Below are 13,775 nucleotides of genomic sequence, written 5' to 3'. Positions count from 1 at the left end.
AGCGCAACCCACAGCGACACATCTGCACACGCATGGGTTGCGATTCACCACTTCTGCGCATGATGTCATTTTGCACATCTGCGCATGCGGCGAAACCCGGAAGTAACCCTTTCCGGTACTTCTGGGTCGTAACCTGAAAAAACGTATCATGAAGCAAACACAACATGAAGTATGACTGTATTTCAAAGCGACAGCATTTCAACCGGTCCTTGGCCGCGTCTGCCATTCGCTTTCCCCCCTCTCCTCTGCCCGATTCCTGTAAGAACCTGCGGGAGAAGAAACCGCTTAAAAAGCAGCTTCATCCCAACCCCGTGTCGCGATATATTCATTTATGGGTCATAAATTCATTTATGGGTGCCTATATTCTTGTATATTGACTTTGCAGGCCGCCTTGTCTCGCCCAAGGCGGCTTACAGTCTCATTCCTCTCCTGCAGGTAATAATAGACTTGGCACGCCGTTCTCTATCGCAGGAAACTGATGAACGTATGCATTTATTTCCTTTAATTTCGTAAAACTTCATACACCGCTCGGTTGTGGAAAAACCTCAAAGCGGTTTGCAAAAGATAAAGCAGTATAAACGTCATAATAATAACAATAATCCCAATAAAAACCCCACCCAGAGGGAACGTGGCGGCGGGGGGGGGGGGCGGCGCCGCCCTCCCAAGCCAGCCCTCTCCTCACGTGCCCTCAAAAGACCCGTGTCACCTGAAGTACTCAGCGCAGGCCACCAGAAGCCGACCCGGCCGCTACGACGCTGCAACTGCCGCGCGCCTCCCTCTTCCCGCCGTCGCCTTCAAAATGTAGACACGCCCACAGTGGCAAGGGGCGGGGCCGAGCTCGAGCGCTCTCTCTTTCGCGCGCTCTCTTTCCCCACCCTATTCTCGCGAGATCCCGGCGTGAAGGACGCCGCCGCGAGAGCCAACCGCAAGCTGAAGACTTCAAAATCTTTTATCGCGCGTCCACGGAGGGAGGCGGAGCTCGCGCGCGCTCTCTCTCGCTTCAAATCTCGCGAGATCCTGGCGGAAGAGGAGCGCGGCGGAGAAAGGAACGGAGAAAGGAGGGGCGCGGTTAAGACTCCCGGGTTGTGACTGGGGGATGGAAAAGGGGCGGGGCAAATAAACGACGTCAGCGCTATCGGTACCTCAGGTTGTCCGTTGGCCCTTTCGCGCCACGGTGACTGAAGCTGCCTGCATAAATGTCTTCCAGGGTCGAAACGGCGCCAGCCCTTCGCCATGAGGAAAAGTTGCTGCGGTTGTGGGCCTTTCAGTTACACGCAGCCTTTTTCCCCCAACTCTGGTGGGAGGGGGCGGAATGCTCAGGTTATGTTGGACTACAACTCCCATCGTGCCTTGCTAGCAGGTTCAGCAGTCGAGGATGATGGGAGTTGTAGTCCAGCAAATACGTGGCGGCTGCTCCCTCCCGGCTGAGAAAGACTGGTTTAGATTCGTATGCTTCCTCAACCTTGGCCCTCCAGATGTTTTCGGCCTACAACTCCCATGATCCCTAGCTAGCAGGACCAGCAGTCAGGGATGATGGGAATTGTAGTCTCAAAGCATCTGGAGGTCGAGGAAGCCTAGTTTAGAGGAAAGACGAACAGAAGAGGCTGCGGGGCATGAGTTTGTAGAAACCTTGGAGGCTTTTCAGCAGAAGTTGAGCGAGTGGATCTTTTCCTTGAGTTTCCTGCAGTGCAGGGGGTTGGACTAGATGACCCTCAGGGTGCCTTCCAAACTCATTGAGTCTAAAAAGTACACAGCCATGGAGAAAGAGCGGAGACAGAGTTTTTCTCCCTTCTCACAACACCAGAATTCATGAAGCTGAACGTTGGAAGAGTTAGGACAGAAAAAGCACTTCTTCACAACAGAATAATAATAAAAATAATAATAATTTATTATTTATACCACGCCCATCTGGCTGAGTTTCCCCAGCCACTCCGGGCAGCTCCCAATCAAGTGTTAAAAACAATACAACATAAAATATTAAAAACTTCCCTAAATAGCTACTTATTTCCTTCACATCTGGTGGGAGGGCGTTGTCTGAAAGACAAGCCCCATTGAATGTTGAGGATCTGCTTCTAAGTAAACAGGCTGCACTTATAACAACAACCACCCCTCAAGTACTTGCAATGGTATTATAAATGAATATTTTTATTTATCTTTCTTCTTATTATTATTATTTAGCATTACCTGACATTTTCAGAAGATAAAATAGTTTTGTTTACCAAAAGCAGTTTATGTGCTTCTTCATCAGATGTAGACTTACCAAGCTAAAAGTTGTCCAGTCACAAAAATAATATTTTTAAGACTCCTCAGTGAAGTAATTAGTTTCACTTCCTAAAATGACATGCCCTGTGCCTGGAATATGTGACTGTTTATTACATGTGATAGTGTTGTTGACATCCTCATTCCAAACAGACTAATGCAAGAGAGATACCCAGCTACCAGTTTAGTAACATTTAAGTGCTGCACAAATCGTAGGCATGTTTATAGTGCAATCCTATGCATGTCAAACAAGACATGTCAAATCCAATTTCAGGTATTCTGTGTTGTGTGTGTGTCTCATGCTCCAACTGTAATATATTAACACTCTGGTAAGATGCTTCTGAAATTCAGAATGAAAGCAAAGCAAGAGAAGAAGATTATCGTGCATTAGATGCTGTGTCAGTCCATTTTCTTATGTGGAAAAGATTCTAAGCTTTGAGGGAATGTATTTTAAACATATTTTAAGAACTAGCCGCTAGGGGACAATCAAGTTGCAGATTTGCATTGCTCCTGTGGTCAAAGCACCACTATTATTTGTGTGTTGCAGCACTGAAAGATTTGGCTATATGCAGAACTGCCTTTAATGCATAAAGAAAAACACTTAAAGTATGTGAATACATAAATCTGGCAAGACTCACAGCTTACATAAGGGGACAATCGGACCAGAAATTATTAAAAGAATGGGGTTGTGCTAAAGAGTATATGAAAAAACATTGTTCTGGAGTTAGTATATTGGTATGTAATGAATGATGCTTTACAGGGTTAAAGAAAAAGAAAAATGGTGTAAAAAAAAAAAGTACCAAGGTGGAAGTAATCTAATTAGACACAACAATACAGTAAGAGTAAATTTTTTGAGGTCTTAGAACAAAGGAAGGAAGTCAATTTGTGTTTATGTACGTAATGATATGGTTTTTTTTCTGTAGATGTGTGCTTTTTCATTTTTGTTTAGTTTAGTTTTGTTTCCTTTGTTTTTTTCCCCTCTCCTTTTCTGTTTTTTTTTTTATATGTTCCGGGGATTTTTGTTTGTATAGCATTATTTTGGATTCAATGTTTGTAATTTTTGTTATGATTCTGAATTGAAAATAAAAAAATTCTTAAAAAAAGAAAGAAAAACACTTAAAGAAAGCAATTCAACTTGCTTTTTATATATATCATAAAAGGGCAGGAAGTATGTGGCATGTCATACACATACTTATTTTTTGTAACCATTTGTTGTCAAAACACATGCAAAATGTGATGTTCCATTGAATTCCACACCATTAATCCAAGTGTCTACAAATCCTGAAGAATTATACAAAACCCCACCATTCAGGTCATTTACATATATACACAAGGGTAGCGGGTGGAGCTGTGGTGTGGTCTAAATCATTGAGCCTCTTGGGTTTGCCAATCGGAAGGTTGGCGGTTCGAATCTGCATGATGGAGTGAGCTCCCATTGGTCTGTGCCAGCTTCTGCCAACCTAGCAGTGTTAAGTCGTGGGTTGACATAGCAGCCGGCACAGCGATTTCTTCAAGTAGCTCTTTATTATGGTAAGCTGGAATAGAACTGAACCCGAACAGCTCAGCCGGCCTGTATTTATAGGCAGCCGGCTGTCAACATTGTAACCACAACCGCCCAGAGTTCCCGCCTAAAATAACTGCCGCGGACCTGAGTGAAAACTATCTACAGACCTGAGTGAAAACTATATACAGTATCCCCCTGTTGGCCCAGGGTGAAACTACACTACATAACACCCCTCCCCACCGAGATAAGGCGTTAGTTACAATCGTAATGGTTTCCTTATATACAGCACTACGCGTAATGGTTCAATTAAGCACAAAAGCATATCGGTTACATTTCCCATACTTAGACCAACAGTGATACCTGTCCAACAACATAGTCCTTTAAATAAGTTGGGCGCTTGGAAACTCTGCCAGACCGCCGGGGACTGGTAGCCAAGTCCGGAGGGCCACACAGTTCTCGCTGAGGCTGTGGTGCGACCCTAGGTGGCGTTGGAACCAACTCCCCTGGATCCGCTGCTGTGGGTGGAGCCTCCGCAAGTGGAGTGGTCTGAGTCTGTTCTGAAACGGCTTGGTTCGGCTCCACGCTGGCAGTTTGCGAGGGAGGTGTAGGTGGGGCCTCGCCATCTGTACGTGTCTCTTCTGGAGCCGCAAGCGCAGTTGGGGGCACCTCGGTAGTGTCCAAGTCCCCAACCCTGCGCCTAAGCTGGTCTATGTGCCGTCGCCACAAGCGTCCGTCTTCGAGTGCCACCTGGTACGAGCGAGGTCCAGTGACTCCCACTACTGTGGCTGGCACCCAAGGGATGTCCCCCACATAGTTCCGGGCAAAGACCTGGTTTCCTGGGACAAATGACCGTGGTGCGTTGGCACAGCCTGGGGGTTCAGCCACGGCAAAGTCTGGGTGTAGCCGGTCGAGCGGTGACCTGAGGCGGCGGCCCATAAGCAGTTCAGCAGGACTCCTCCCTGTGGCCGCATGAGGGGTGATGTGTTGCACGAACAAGTATTCGGCGACCCGCTCATGCCAGTCTCCCCGGTCCAGGCGCGCCAGTGCCTCTTTTGTCGAGCGCACCATTCTTTCCGCTTGCCCGTTGCTGGATGGATGAAAAGGTGCCGTTAGGGCATGGCGGATGCCCAGTCCCAAAAGATACCGCTCAAACGTGCCTGACGTGAACTGCGGTCCGTTGTCAGAGACAAGGACATCAGGACACCCATGCATTGCAAACAGGCCTCGCAGCACCCGGATGACAGCTTCGGTAGTGGTGGAGGGCATCAGGGCGACCTCCAGCCATTTGGAATAGGCGTCCACCACTACCATAAAGGTCCGGCCGTGAAAGGGGCCAGCCAGATCGATGTGCACCCTCGACCAGGGTGTCTTTGGCGTCTCCCAGGTGTGTCCCTTAGCTGCCGGTGGTGCAGGCCTCGACTCCTGGCACGCTTGACAGGCAGACACCCAGGCAGTGATGGCATCGTCCATATTAGGCCACCAGACGTAACACCGAGCCAACGCCTTCATTTTGACAATTCCCGGGTGGCCAACATGCAGAGCCTCCAGGACGCGCTGACGGAGTCCCTGGGGAATCACGACGCGGTCTCCCCACAGCAGGCAGCCGCGATGAGCTGAGAGTTCATGTTGTCTGGTTGCGAAGGGCTGGAACTCCGATGCAAACGGCCCTTGTGGCCACCCCCTCCACACCCAGTTGAGCACCCGGCTGATGGTGCGATCCTGGGCAGATGCGGAGGCCACAGTGGCAGCCGATACAGGCGCTGCCAGAAGATCCTCAATCAGAAGGAGCGATGAAGCTGGAGCCGGGTCTTCCACAAATGCTGGAAGAGGGCAACGGCTGAGGGCGTCGGCATGGCCCATCGATTTCCCCGGGCGATGGATGAGCCGGTAGTGGTAGGCAGCCAGGAAAACAGTCCATCGCAGCATGCGTGGTGAGAGGACCGGTGGAGTTGGACGATCACCGGCGAGGAGGCCCAGGAGTGGCTTGTGGTCAGTGATGAGGTCAAAAGTCCTGCCATAGAGGTATTCATGGAACCTCTTCACTCCAGCCACAAGTGCCAATGCCTCCTTGTCGAGCTGGCTGTAATTCCGTTCCGTCGGAGATAGTGTCCTGGAAAAGTAGGCGAGCGGTGCTTCTCTTCCATCTGGAAAACGGTGACTAAGGACAGCACCGATGCCAAAAGGTGAGGCGTCGCAGGCAAGGACCAGCGGCCTGGATTCACTGTACTGTACCAGCACACTGTCTGAAGAAAGGAGAGCCTTGACCGCGTTGAAGGCCGCCGTCTCCCGATGACCCCAGACCCAAGGCGTCTTAGTGCTAAGGAGTCGGTGAAGAGGCTCAGCCACTGTGGCTTTGTGGGGCAGGAACATGTTATAAAAGTTCAGCAGCCCCAGGAATGCCTGCAACTCCGTTTTGTTCTTTGGGGTGGGGGCCTGCTGGATAGCGCGGATCTTGGATGTGGTTGGATGAAGGCCGGAGGCATCGATAAGATAGCCCAGGAACTCTACCTGTGGAACGGCGATCTGGCACTTCTCCCTCTTTACCTTGAGCCCGGCCTCCTGGAACCTGGTCAGCACGGCACGGAGGCGCTCGAACAGCTGCTGGTGTGAGTCTGCCGACACCAAGACGTCATCAAAATATGGTACCACGCCCGGAAGCCCTTGCAGGAGACGCTCCATAAGGCTTTGGAAGATGCCAGGAGCCACACTCACCCCGAACTGCAACCGGCGGCAACGGAATGCCCCCCGGTGGGTGACGATCGTCTGGGCTTCAGCAGTGGCATCATCGACTGGCAGTTGTTGATAGGCTTGGGCAAGGTCCAGCTTAGCGAAGACCTTACCCTCACCCAGGGAATGCAGCAGGTGTTGGACAACAGGAACCGGATAAGCGTGCTGCTGAAGTGCCTTGTTGATTGTGCACTTGTAGTCAGCGCAGATTCTCACCGACCCATCTGGCTTGACAGGCGTGACAATGGGGGTTTCCCACTTTGCGTGGTCAACCGGCTCCAAAACTCCTTGGGCGATCAGTTTGTCCAGTTGTTCGTCCACCTTAGTCTTGAGGGCAAAGGGAACCCGGCGTGGCTTTAGCTTGATGGGGGCGACTTGTGGATCAAGGCTAAAGGAGATGGGCGTACCTGTATATTGGCCCAAGGTGCCGTCAAAAACCTCGGCAAAGTCTTTGACCAGACCCTCAGTCTCTGCGTTAGAGATGCAGTTGATGCCGGTGACTTCCAGGCCGAGGGCATCAAACCAGTCTAGCCCTAGGAGGCTTGGCCGCTGACCTTCGACCACCACCAACCGGAGCAGGCCCGAAAAATCCTTGAAGGCGATCCGGAACCGGCCAACGCCTACCACGGGAATGTCGTTTCCCTGGTAGTCTCTCAGGTGTACGCGGTGAGAGTCGAGTTGCCTTTTGGACACTCTGGGTACCAGTCTTTTGATGGTGCTCCATGACACGATGGACAGGGCAGACCCGGTGTCGATCTCCATGTCACATGGAGCTCCTTCAATGAGCACCGTGACGTTCAGCTTGCGTCGCGTAGGCGAGTCGGTTTGGCCAATCGTGGTTCCAGACGGGCAGCGGCAGTTGGTGAGAGCGAAACAACTTTCCTTGGCAGACTGGAGTGAAGACTTGGACTTGCGAGTCGATGAAGGGGGGGTGTCAGACGGAGCCGATCGGCAGACCTTAGCGATGTGGCCCCTTCTGGAACACTTCCTACAGATGGCGTCTCTGAATCGACACTTGGCACGGGAATGGTTGCCTCCGCAGCCAGCACATTCCGGTTGGCCCTTGGACTTCTGTTGGAACTTCCTGCGCTCCCGCTTTGTCTGGTGCACGTCATCGTCTTCACTGGAGGATGCCTCCTCACTGCTGGCCTCTTCATGATGCACCGGAACTGGCTCCCTAGCAAGACGCGGGCTGCTGGACTTGCGGATCTCCTGGGCGGAGCGTTCAGCAGCTTCTGAGGCCACAGCCTCCTCAATGGCTTTCTGTAGCGTGAGGTCTGGCTTGGCTAGGAGGCGCCGTTGCAGATGGATGTCCCGGACCCCGCAGACGATTCGATCCATCAGGGCATCGTCTAAGTCTCGGAACTCACAGTGCATTGCAGCCTGTCGCAGGGCGGTGGTGTAGTTGTTGATTGACTCCCCCTCTGCCTGGTTCCGGTGGTAGAACGCATGGCGGGCAGCAATCTTGGACGGCTTTGGTGCGTAGTGGTTGCGGAGCTTCTCTTGGATCGTGTCCCATGGTGTTGCCTGGACTGCTTCAGGCGCAACCAACGCTCGGGCCGTCTCAAACACCTCAGGCCCACAGAGGCTGAGGAATAGGCCCCGCTTCCGATCCTTTGATACTGCTGTCAGCTCGTTGGCTTGGAGGTAGCAGTCGAACCGAGCGAGGTAGGAGTCCCATGATTCAGAGGCTGGCGCAAACGGCGGTAGAGGCACAAGTGAAGCCATGATTCTGATGCCGGCGTGAAGGGCGATGGATGGAACACAGTGCTCTAGCCAGAACAGTCAGCTCTGAACTGGTTCTGCCCAGTGATTTCGCTCAGTGATTTCGCTCTGTGATTCAGCTCAGTGATTCAGCTCAGTTCAGAGGCTGGCCGCATCTGGCTGTGCTCTGATGTCCATCCATCCCACCTTCGTCGCCAGTGTTAAGTCGTGGGTTGACATAGCAGCCGGCACAGCGATTTCTTCAAGTAGCTCTTTATTATGGTAAGCTGGAATAGAACTGAACCCGAACAGCTCAGCCGGCCTGTATTTATAGGCAGCCGGCTGTCAACATTGTAACCACAACCGCCCAGAGTTCCCGCCTAAAATAACTGCCGCGGACCTGAGTGAAAACTATCTACAGACCTGAGTGAAAACTATATACAGTATCCCCCTGTTGGCCCAGGGTGAAACTACACTACATAACAGAAAGCATGTCAGTGCAGGTAGATAAATAGGTACCACTGCGGCGGGAAGGTAAACAGCATTTCCATGCGCTCTGGTTTCTATCATGGTGTTCTGTTGTGCCAGCAGCAGTTTAGTCAGGGAAGGAGCTCCTGTGCCGCTCCTGTGGATCCCGCCACCTGAGGTGGTTGCCTCACTTTGCCTTATGGGTGGACCGGCTTCTCCCACTGGTGCTGGCCTGCCTGCAGGGGAAAAAACCAACCACTCTTGAATAGCCACTAGACCCCAGTGTTCCCAATTTCGCTGAGGGGCAATTCTGCTATGTTGACATATTAAGCCAATCTACTGATTTGTGATGTGTAACGGATGTGATATTATTGATTTTATGCTGTTCGCCACTGCAAAAATATGTTGGTTAACATGCCGAAGGATTCTCCTCACACAGACCTGGACGGGGGAATGCAGGAATTTCCCTGTATATACTCTTAGTTTCAATTGATCAGTCAACTCCTTGGCTGCAGCCTTCAAGAAGCATTGATTAGAGTGTCTTCAGAAGATTTGCATCCAGTGCCTTGCCTGCTAGAAAGTAGTGTTTGCTGACTTCTTAATCAAGTCAGGTAGACAAAATAGCTGTGGATCAAAGCAAGGCTTACAGAATAGTGCAATATATCTCCTGGTGCACTCTTTTCCCCCTTCTTTTTTTAGATACAGCATTTCCAAATGGACGGTTCATATATGCATTAGGAAGCAATCCAGGCAAATTACATACATGCACAAATAATATTTATGCTATGTTAAGAATTCTCAATCAGGCATATTTGGATCACATCAAATAAGTATCATTGCTTTGTGGCAAACTTCCTATCAAAAGTACAAATCTATACATATATTATTTTAACTAACTAATTGGGACGCGGGTGGCGCAGTGGTCTAAACCACTGAACCTAGGGCTTGCCGATCAGAAGGTCGGCAGTTCGAATCCCTGCGACGGGGTGAGCTCCCATTGCTCAGTCCCTGCTCCTGCCAACCTAGCAGTTTGAAAGCACGTCAAAGTGCAAGTAGATAAATAGGTACCACTCCGGCGGGAAGGTAAACAGCATTTCCGTGCGGTGCTCTGGTTTCGCCAGAAGTGGCTTAGTAATGCTGGCCACATGACCCGGAAGCTGTATGCCGGCTCCATCGGCCAGTAAAGCGAGATGAGCGCCACAACCCCAGAATCGTCTGCTACTGGACCAAATGGTCAGGGGTCCCTTTACCTTTAACTAACTGATTAATGTATATACCACTAATGCCCAGATGGCTCCTAAGCAGTTTACAAAAACATAAAACCAATGGCACAACATTGTTAAAATACAGAATAACAACAAAATACACCATAATTATAATACATGATTAAACAAACAAAATGTAAACTTCTGTGATTAAAATATGCAATAAAACATTCCCATTAAAAAGAACATAGCAATTAAAGCAGGAACGTTGGGTCAGTAGACTGAGCAAATGCTTGTGTAAAAGAGTGCACTTTCAAAACTATTGCAGTTCTATGCAGATGGGGGCTCTTGTATTTCAGCAGACAAACATCAATGAAAAAGGCTCTTGTCACTACAAGGTGATCAGGTAAAAAAAAAAAAAAAGGTAAAGGACCCCTGGATGGTTAAGTCCAGTCAAAGGTGATTATGGGGTTACAGCACTCATCTCGCTTTCAGGCCGATCCAGCGTTTGTCCGCAGACAGCTTTCTGGGTCATGTGGCCAGCATGACTAAACCACTTCTGGCAAAATGGGACACCATGATGGAAACCAGAGCGCACGGAAATGCCGTTTACCTTCCTGCCAGAGCGGTACCTATTTATCTACTTGGATTTTGATGCGCTTTCAAACTGCTAGGTTGGCAGGAGCTGGGACAGAGCAACAGGAGCTCACCCCATTATGGGGATTTGAACCACTGACCTTCTGATTGGCAAGCCCAAGTGGCTCAGTGGTTCAGACTAACTAAGTTATTTTTGATGGTCTTAAGGTCCTTACTGGGCAATGAAAGGGAGATCAGTCAGGTGCCACCCAATTCACCCACTCAGGTCTGTTATGCAAGCCAGCTCCTTCATCTGCAATTACAGTGGTACCTCCGGTTAAGTACTTAATTCGTTCTGGAGGTCCGTTCTTAACCTGAAACTGTTCTTAACCTGAAGCACCACTTTAGCTAATGGGGCCTCCCGCTGCCACCGCGCCGTCAGAGCACGATTTCTGTTCTCATCCTGAAGCAAAGTTATTAACCCGAAGTAATATTTCTGGGTTAGCGGAGTCTGTAACCTGAAGCGTATGTAACCTGAGGTACCACTGTAAATCGTGGGTTTGGGTGGTCCTATTATGTACTGACCTGACGTTGAGCACCAGCAGCAGCAGCCTTGCAGCCTCTGTAGCCACCAGTCACTTGCAAATTTGGATCAGTAGAGAGAATGGCCAGCAGCTACCCCCCCCCCCCCGGTTTTTCTGATCCCTGCCATTCACCATGTTGCAACTTCCCCTCCCAGAAATAACTTGCAACATGATACCAATACCCCCACACCACGCTCATCCTATACCACAAATGTTCAGTTATCAGAGTATATAATCTCAGAACAGCTGAACCAAACTGCCACCACAGTAAACTATTTCCCCCTCCACTCCCCCTCTCATTGAGGGGCTGAGATGCAAACACTCCCCACACGCTCTGTTAATCTCTTAGGAGTGACCCCTCTGTCAAAAACTCCCAGAATTTCCTTACTTCCTCCCTGCAGCTTACCTCTTTCTTACGCCTCCTTTGCCAGTCTCCCTTTCATTATTTCTCCATCCTTCCCGTCTTAACATTATTTAAATTCCTTATGGAACAGTGGTAGCTTTATGCCTGTCCTAATGTTAATCAGTTAATGGGAAACTTTATGAAATGTAATTTTCTACTCTTTAATCAAACTGGGTTTCCATTACAGTTATTGAGCCATAATTTTCAGGAATGTATATGTGCCTCTGATACTAAGATATGGCAAACTGCTGCCAACATTCCTTCGACTCTGGTTATCTGCTATATTTATTCTTTCCGCTGTTGCAGATGCATGCAGCAGCCGAAGTCTCCTTAGTATTCAAAATAAACTTTGGATCTTGTAATCACCTGGATTCCCATTGAAGCTAATTGGGATCCAGTTTGGATTTCACATACAGTGGTACCTCGGGTTAAGTACTTAATTCGTTCCGGAGGTCCGTACTTAACCTGAAACTGTTCTTAACCTGAAGACCACTTTAGCTAATGGGGCCTCCTGCTGCTGCCGTGCCGCCGGAGCACAATTTCTGTTCTCATCCTGAAGCAAAGTTCTTAACCTGAAGCTGGGTTAGCGGAGTCTGTAACCTGAAGTGTATGTAACCTGAAGCGTATGTAACCCGAGGTACCACTGTGGTTTTGCAAGAATTAATGCATTTTGCAACCCACGGTGAGTGAGTAAATCTAGCCAAGGACAGAGTGGTGTGGGAGTATCACTACAAGCTACAATCTTACAAGTTTTAAATAATATTTTAGATTGCATTCACAGAACACTGTCAAATACAGGCGAAGCCAAGAAGCAGAACAGTATGGGGCTATGTGCTCTGAAATAAAACCTTGCCTGGTCATTCAAAGAATGCAGAGGTCAGTTACTCAGCACTGAGGTGTAAATATTTGGAGATTTGTAAATATTTGGAAGAAAATATTGTAATGGTTAAAAGAGCTGAGGTGTGAAGCTGTAAACCAAAGCAAACAGGAATAAAGTGGGAAGGGAAGAACTAATTTGGCCAGAGATTCAAAAAGCAAGGAAGCCCCTCAACTTCCAGAGGGATAGTTTATCCATTCAAATGCACTGCCCATCATATTTCAGCAAAAAGTCATTCTCAGGGGCATCTAATAACAGTAAATTAAGAATACAACACAGTGTGGAAGCAACAAGGGCGCCAGACATTAGAGACCGAGATGCCGCTTACACTGCTCACTGGCTAAAAGTTAATTCTGTTTGAAAAGGTGGTTCCTTGTTTTATTCAGTTTCTATTTTGATTGGAAGGGACTCAGGACATCAACCAGACTGACCCCCTCAAAACTTTTGACAATAGTTTTGGACTTAGGAAATAATATAAATGGTTATTATGGTATAACTTCATAAAATAATTGAAATATTGTTTCCGACTTATAAACTGGCATTCGTTTGGTCACCAGTGGGGAATAGGATGGGGGAAATTCATAGTGACTATTATACATGCATGTAGGCAGGCTTACAAAAGTGTTGTTGCAATTATCATGGGCATTTGCAAGGCTGTGCTACTATTTATTGCAAAGCGGTTCACTGCTTCTCAGTCGTACCTCTGATTTGCTAAACATGAAAGACCACTTTTCAAAATCCTCATGTGATCCAAGATGGCATTATTTGAGCAACATCTGGAAATTGTGTACTATTGGGCAACACTTCCTCCCAAGTGGGGAGGGGCGTGCCATATGCCCAAACATTTATCGCTTGAAATTTATATTGTTTGAAAGGCTGAACCGCTCCTCTATTATACAGGGTTCCAGCTAGGCATTAGATCCACTTACACCCCCCCCCCCGCTTTTCCGTGCGCTGCTCTGGTTCGCCAGAAGCGGCTTAGTCGTGCTGGCCACATGACCCGGAAGCTGTACGCCGGCTCCCTCGGCCAGTAAAGCGAGATGAGTGCCACAACCCCAGAGTCATCCGTGACTAGACCTAATGGTCAGGGGTCCCTTTACCTTTACCCACCCCACTGACCAATTTTCTCGTTCTTTCTGCAACATGGTGATCACCTTTGAAGGTGACGTTATGTGCACATTTACTACAGCATGTGTTCAATGAACTCAGAAACTATTTCTGAGAAAATTTATATGACGTGGGTGCATGGGTGTACAGGTCTGCTACTATGCCACCCAATCTTACGTGTGTATAGTGGGAATAAGTTGTACAGTGGTACCTCGGGTTACATACGCTTCAGGTTACATACACTTCAGGTTACAGACTCCGCTAACCCAGAAATATTACCTCGGGTTAAGAACTTTGCTTCAGGATGAGAACAGAAATCGTGCTCAAGTGGCGCAGCGGCAGCAGGAGGCCCTATTAGCTA

At 48.9% G+C, this 13,775-nt stretch overlaps 1 protein-coding gene across 4 annotated transcripts in view; it reads right to left on the bottom strand.

Annotated features, from left to right (window-relative positions):
• LOC310699067 (condensin complex subunit 3-like) overlaps window positions 1-814 on the bottom strand; it is a 34,221-nt gene extending 33,407 nt beyond the window's left edge. Inside the window, exon 1 of one of the 4 annotated variants that reach the window (XM_083520672.1) lies at window positions 707-814. The gene's annotated coding sequence lies outside the window, so the exon portion shown is untranslated. Of the gene's footprint in view, window positions 1-686 lie in introns of all 4 variants that reach the window. The other 3 variants (XM_083520674.1, XM_083520671.1, XM_083520673.1) reach the window with 3 other exon arrangements.
• Window positions 815-13,775: the final 12,961 nt, after the last annotated feature.

Source organism: Podarcis liolepis (assembly GCF_965112155.1).
Source record: "Podarcis liolepis genome assembly, contig: HAP1_SCAFFOLD_38, whole genome shotgun sequence".
In the NCBI taxonomy this organism is placed as follows: domain Eukaryota; kingdom Metazoa; phylum Chordata; class Lepidosauria; order Squamata; family Lacertidae; genus Podarcis; species Podarcis liolepis.
Note: the sequence above shows the minus strand (reverse complement) of the source record. Positions and strands in the feature narration are given on the sequence as shown.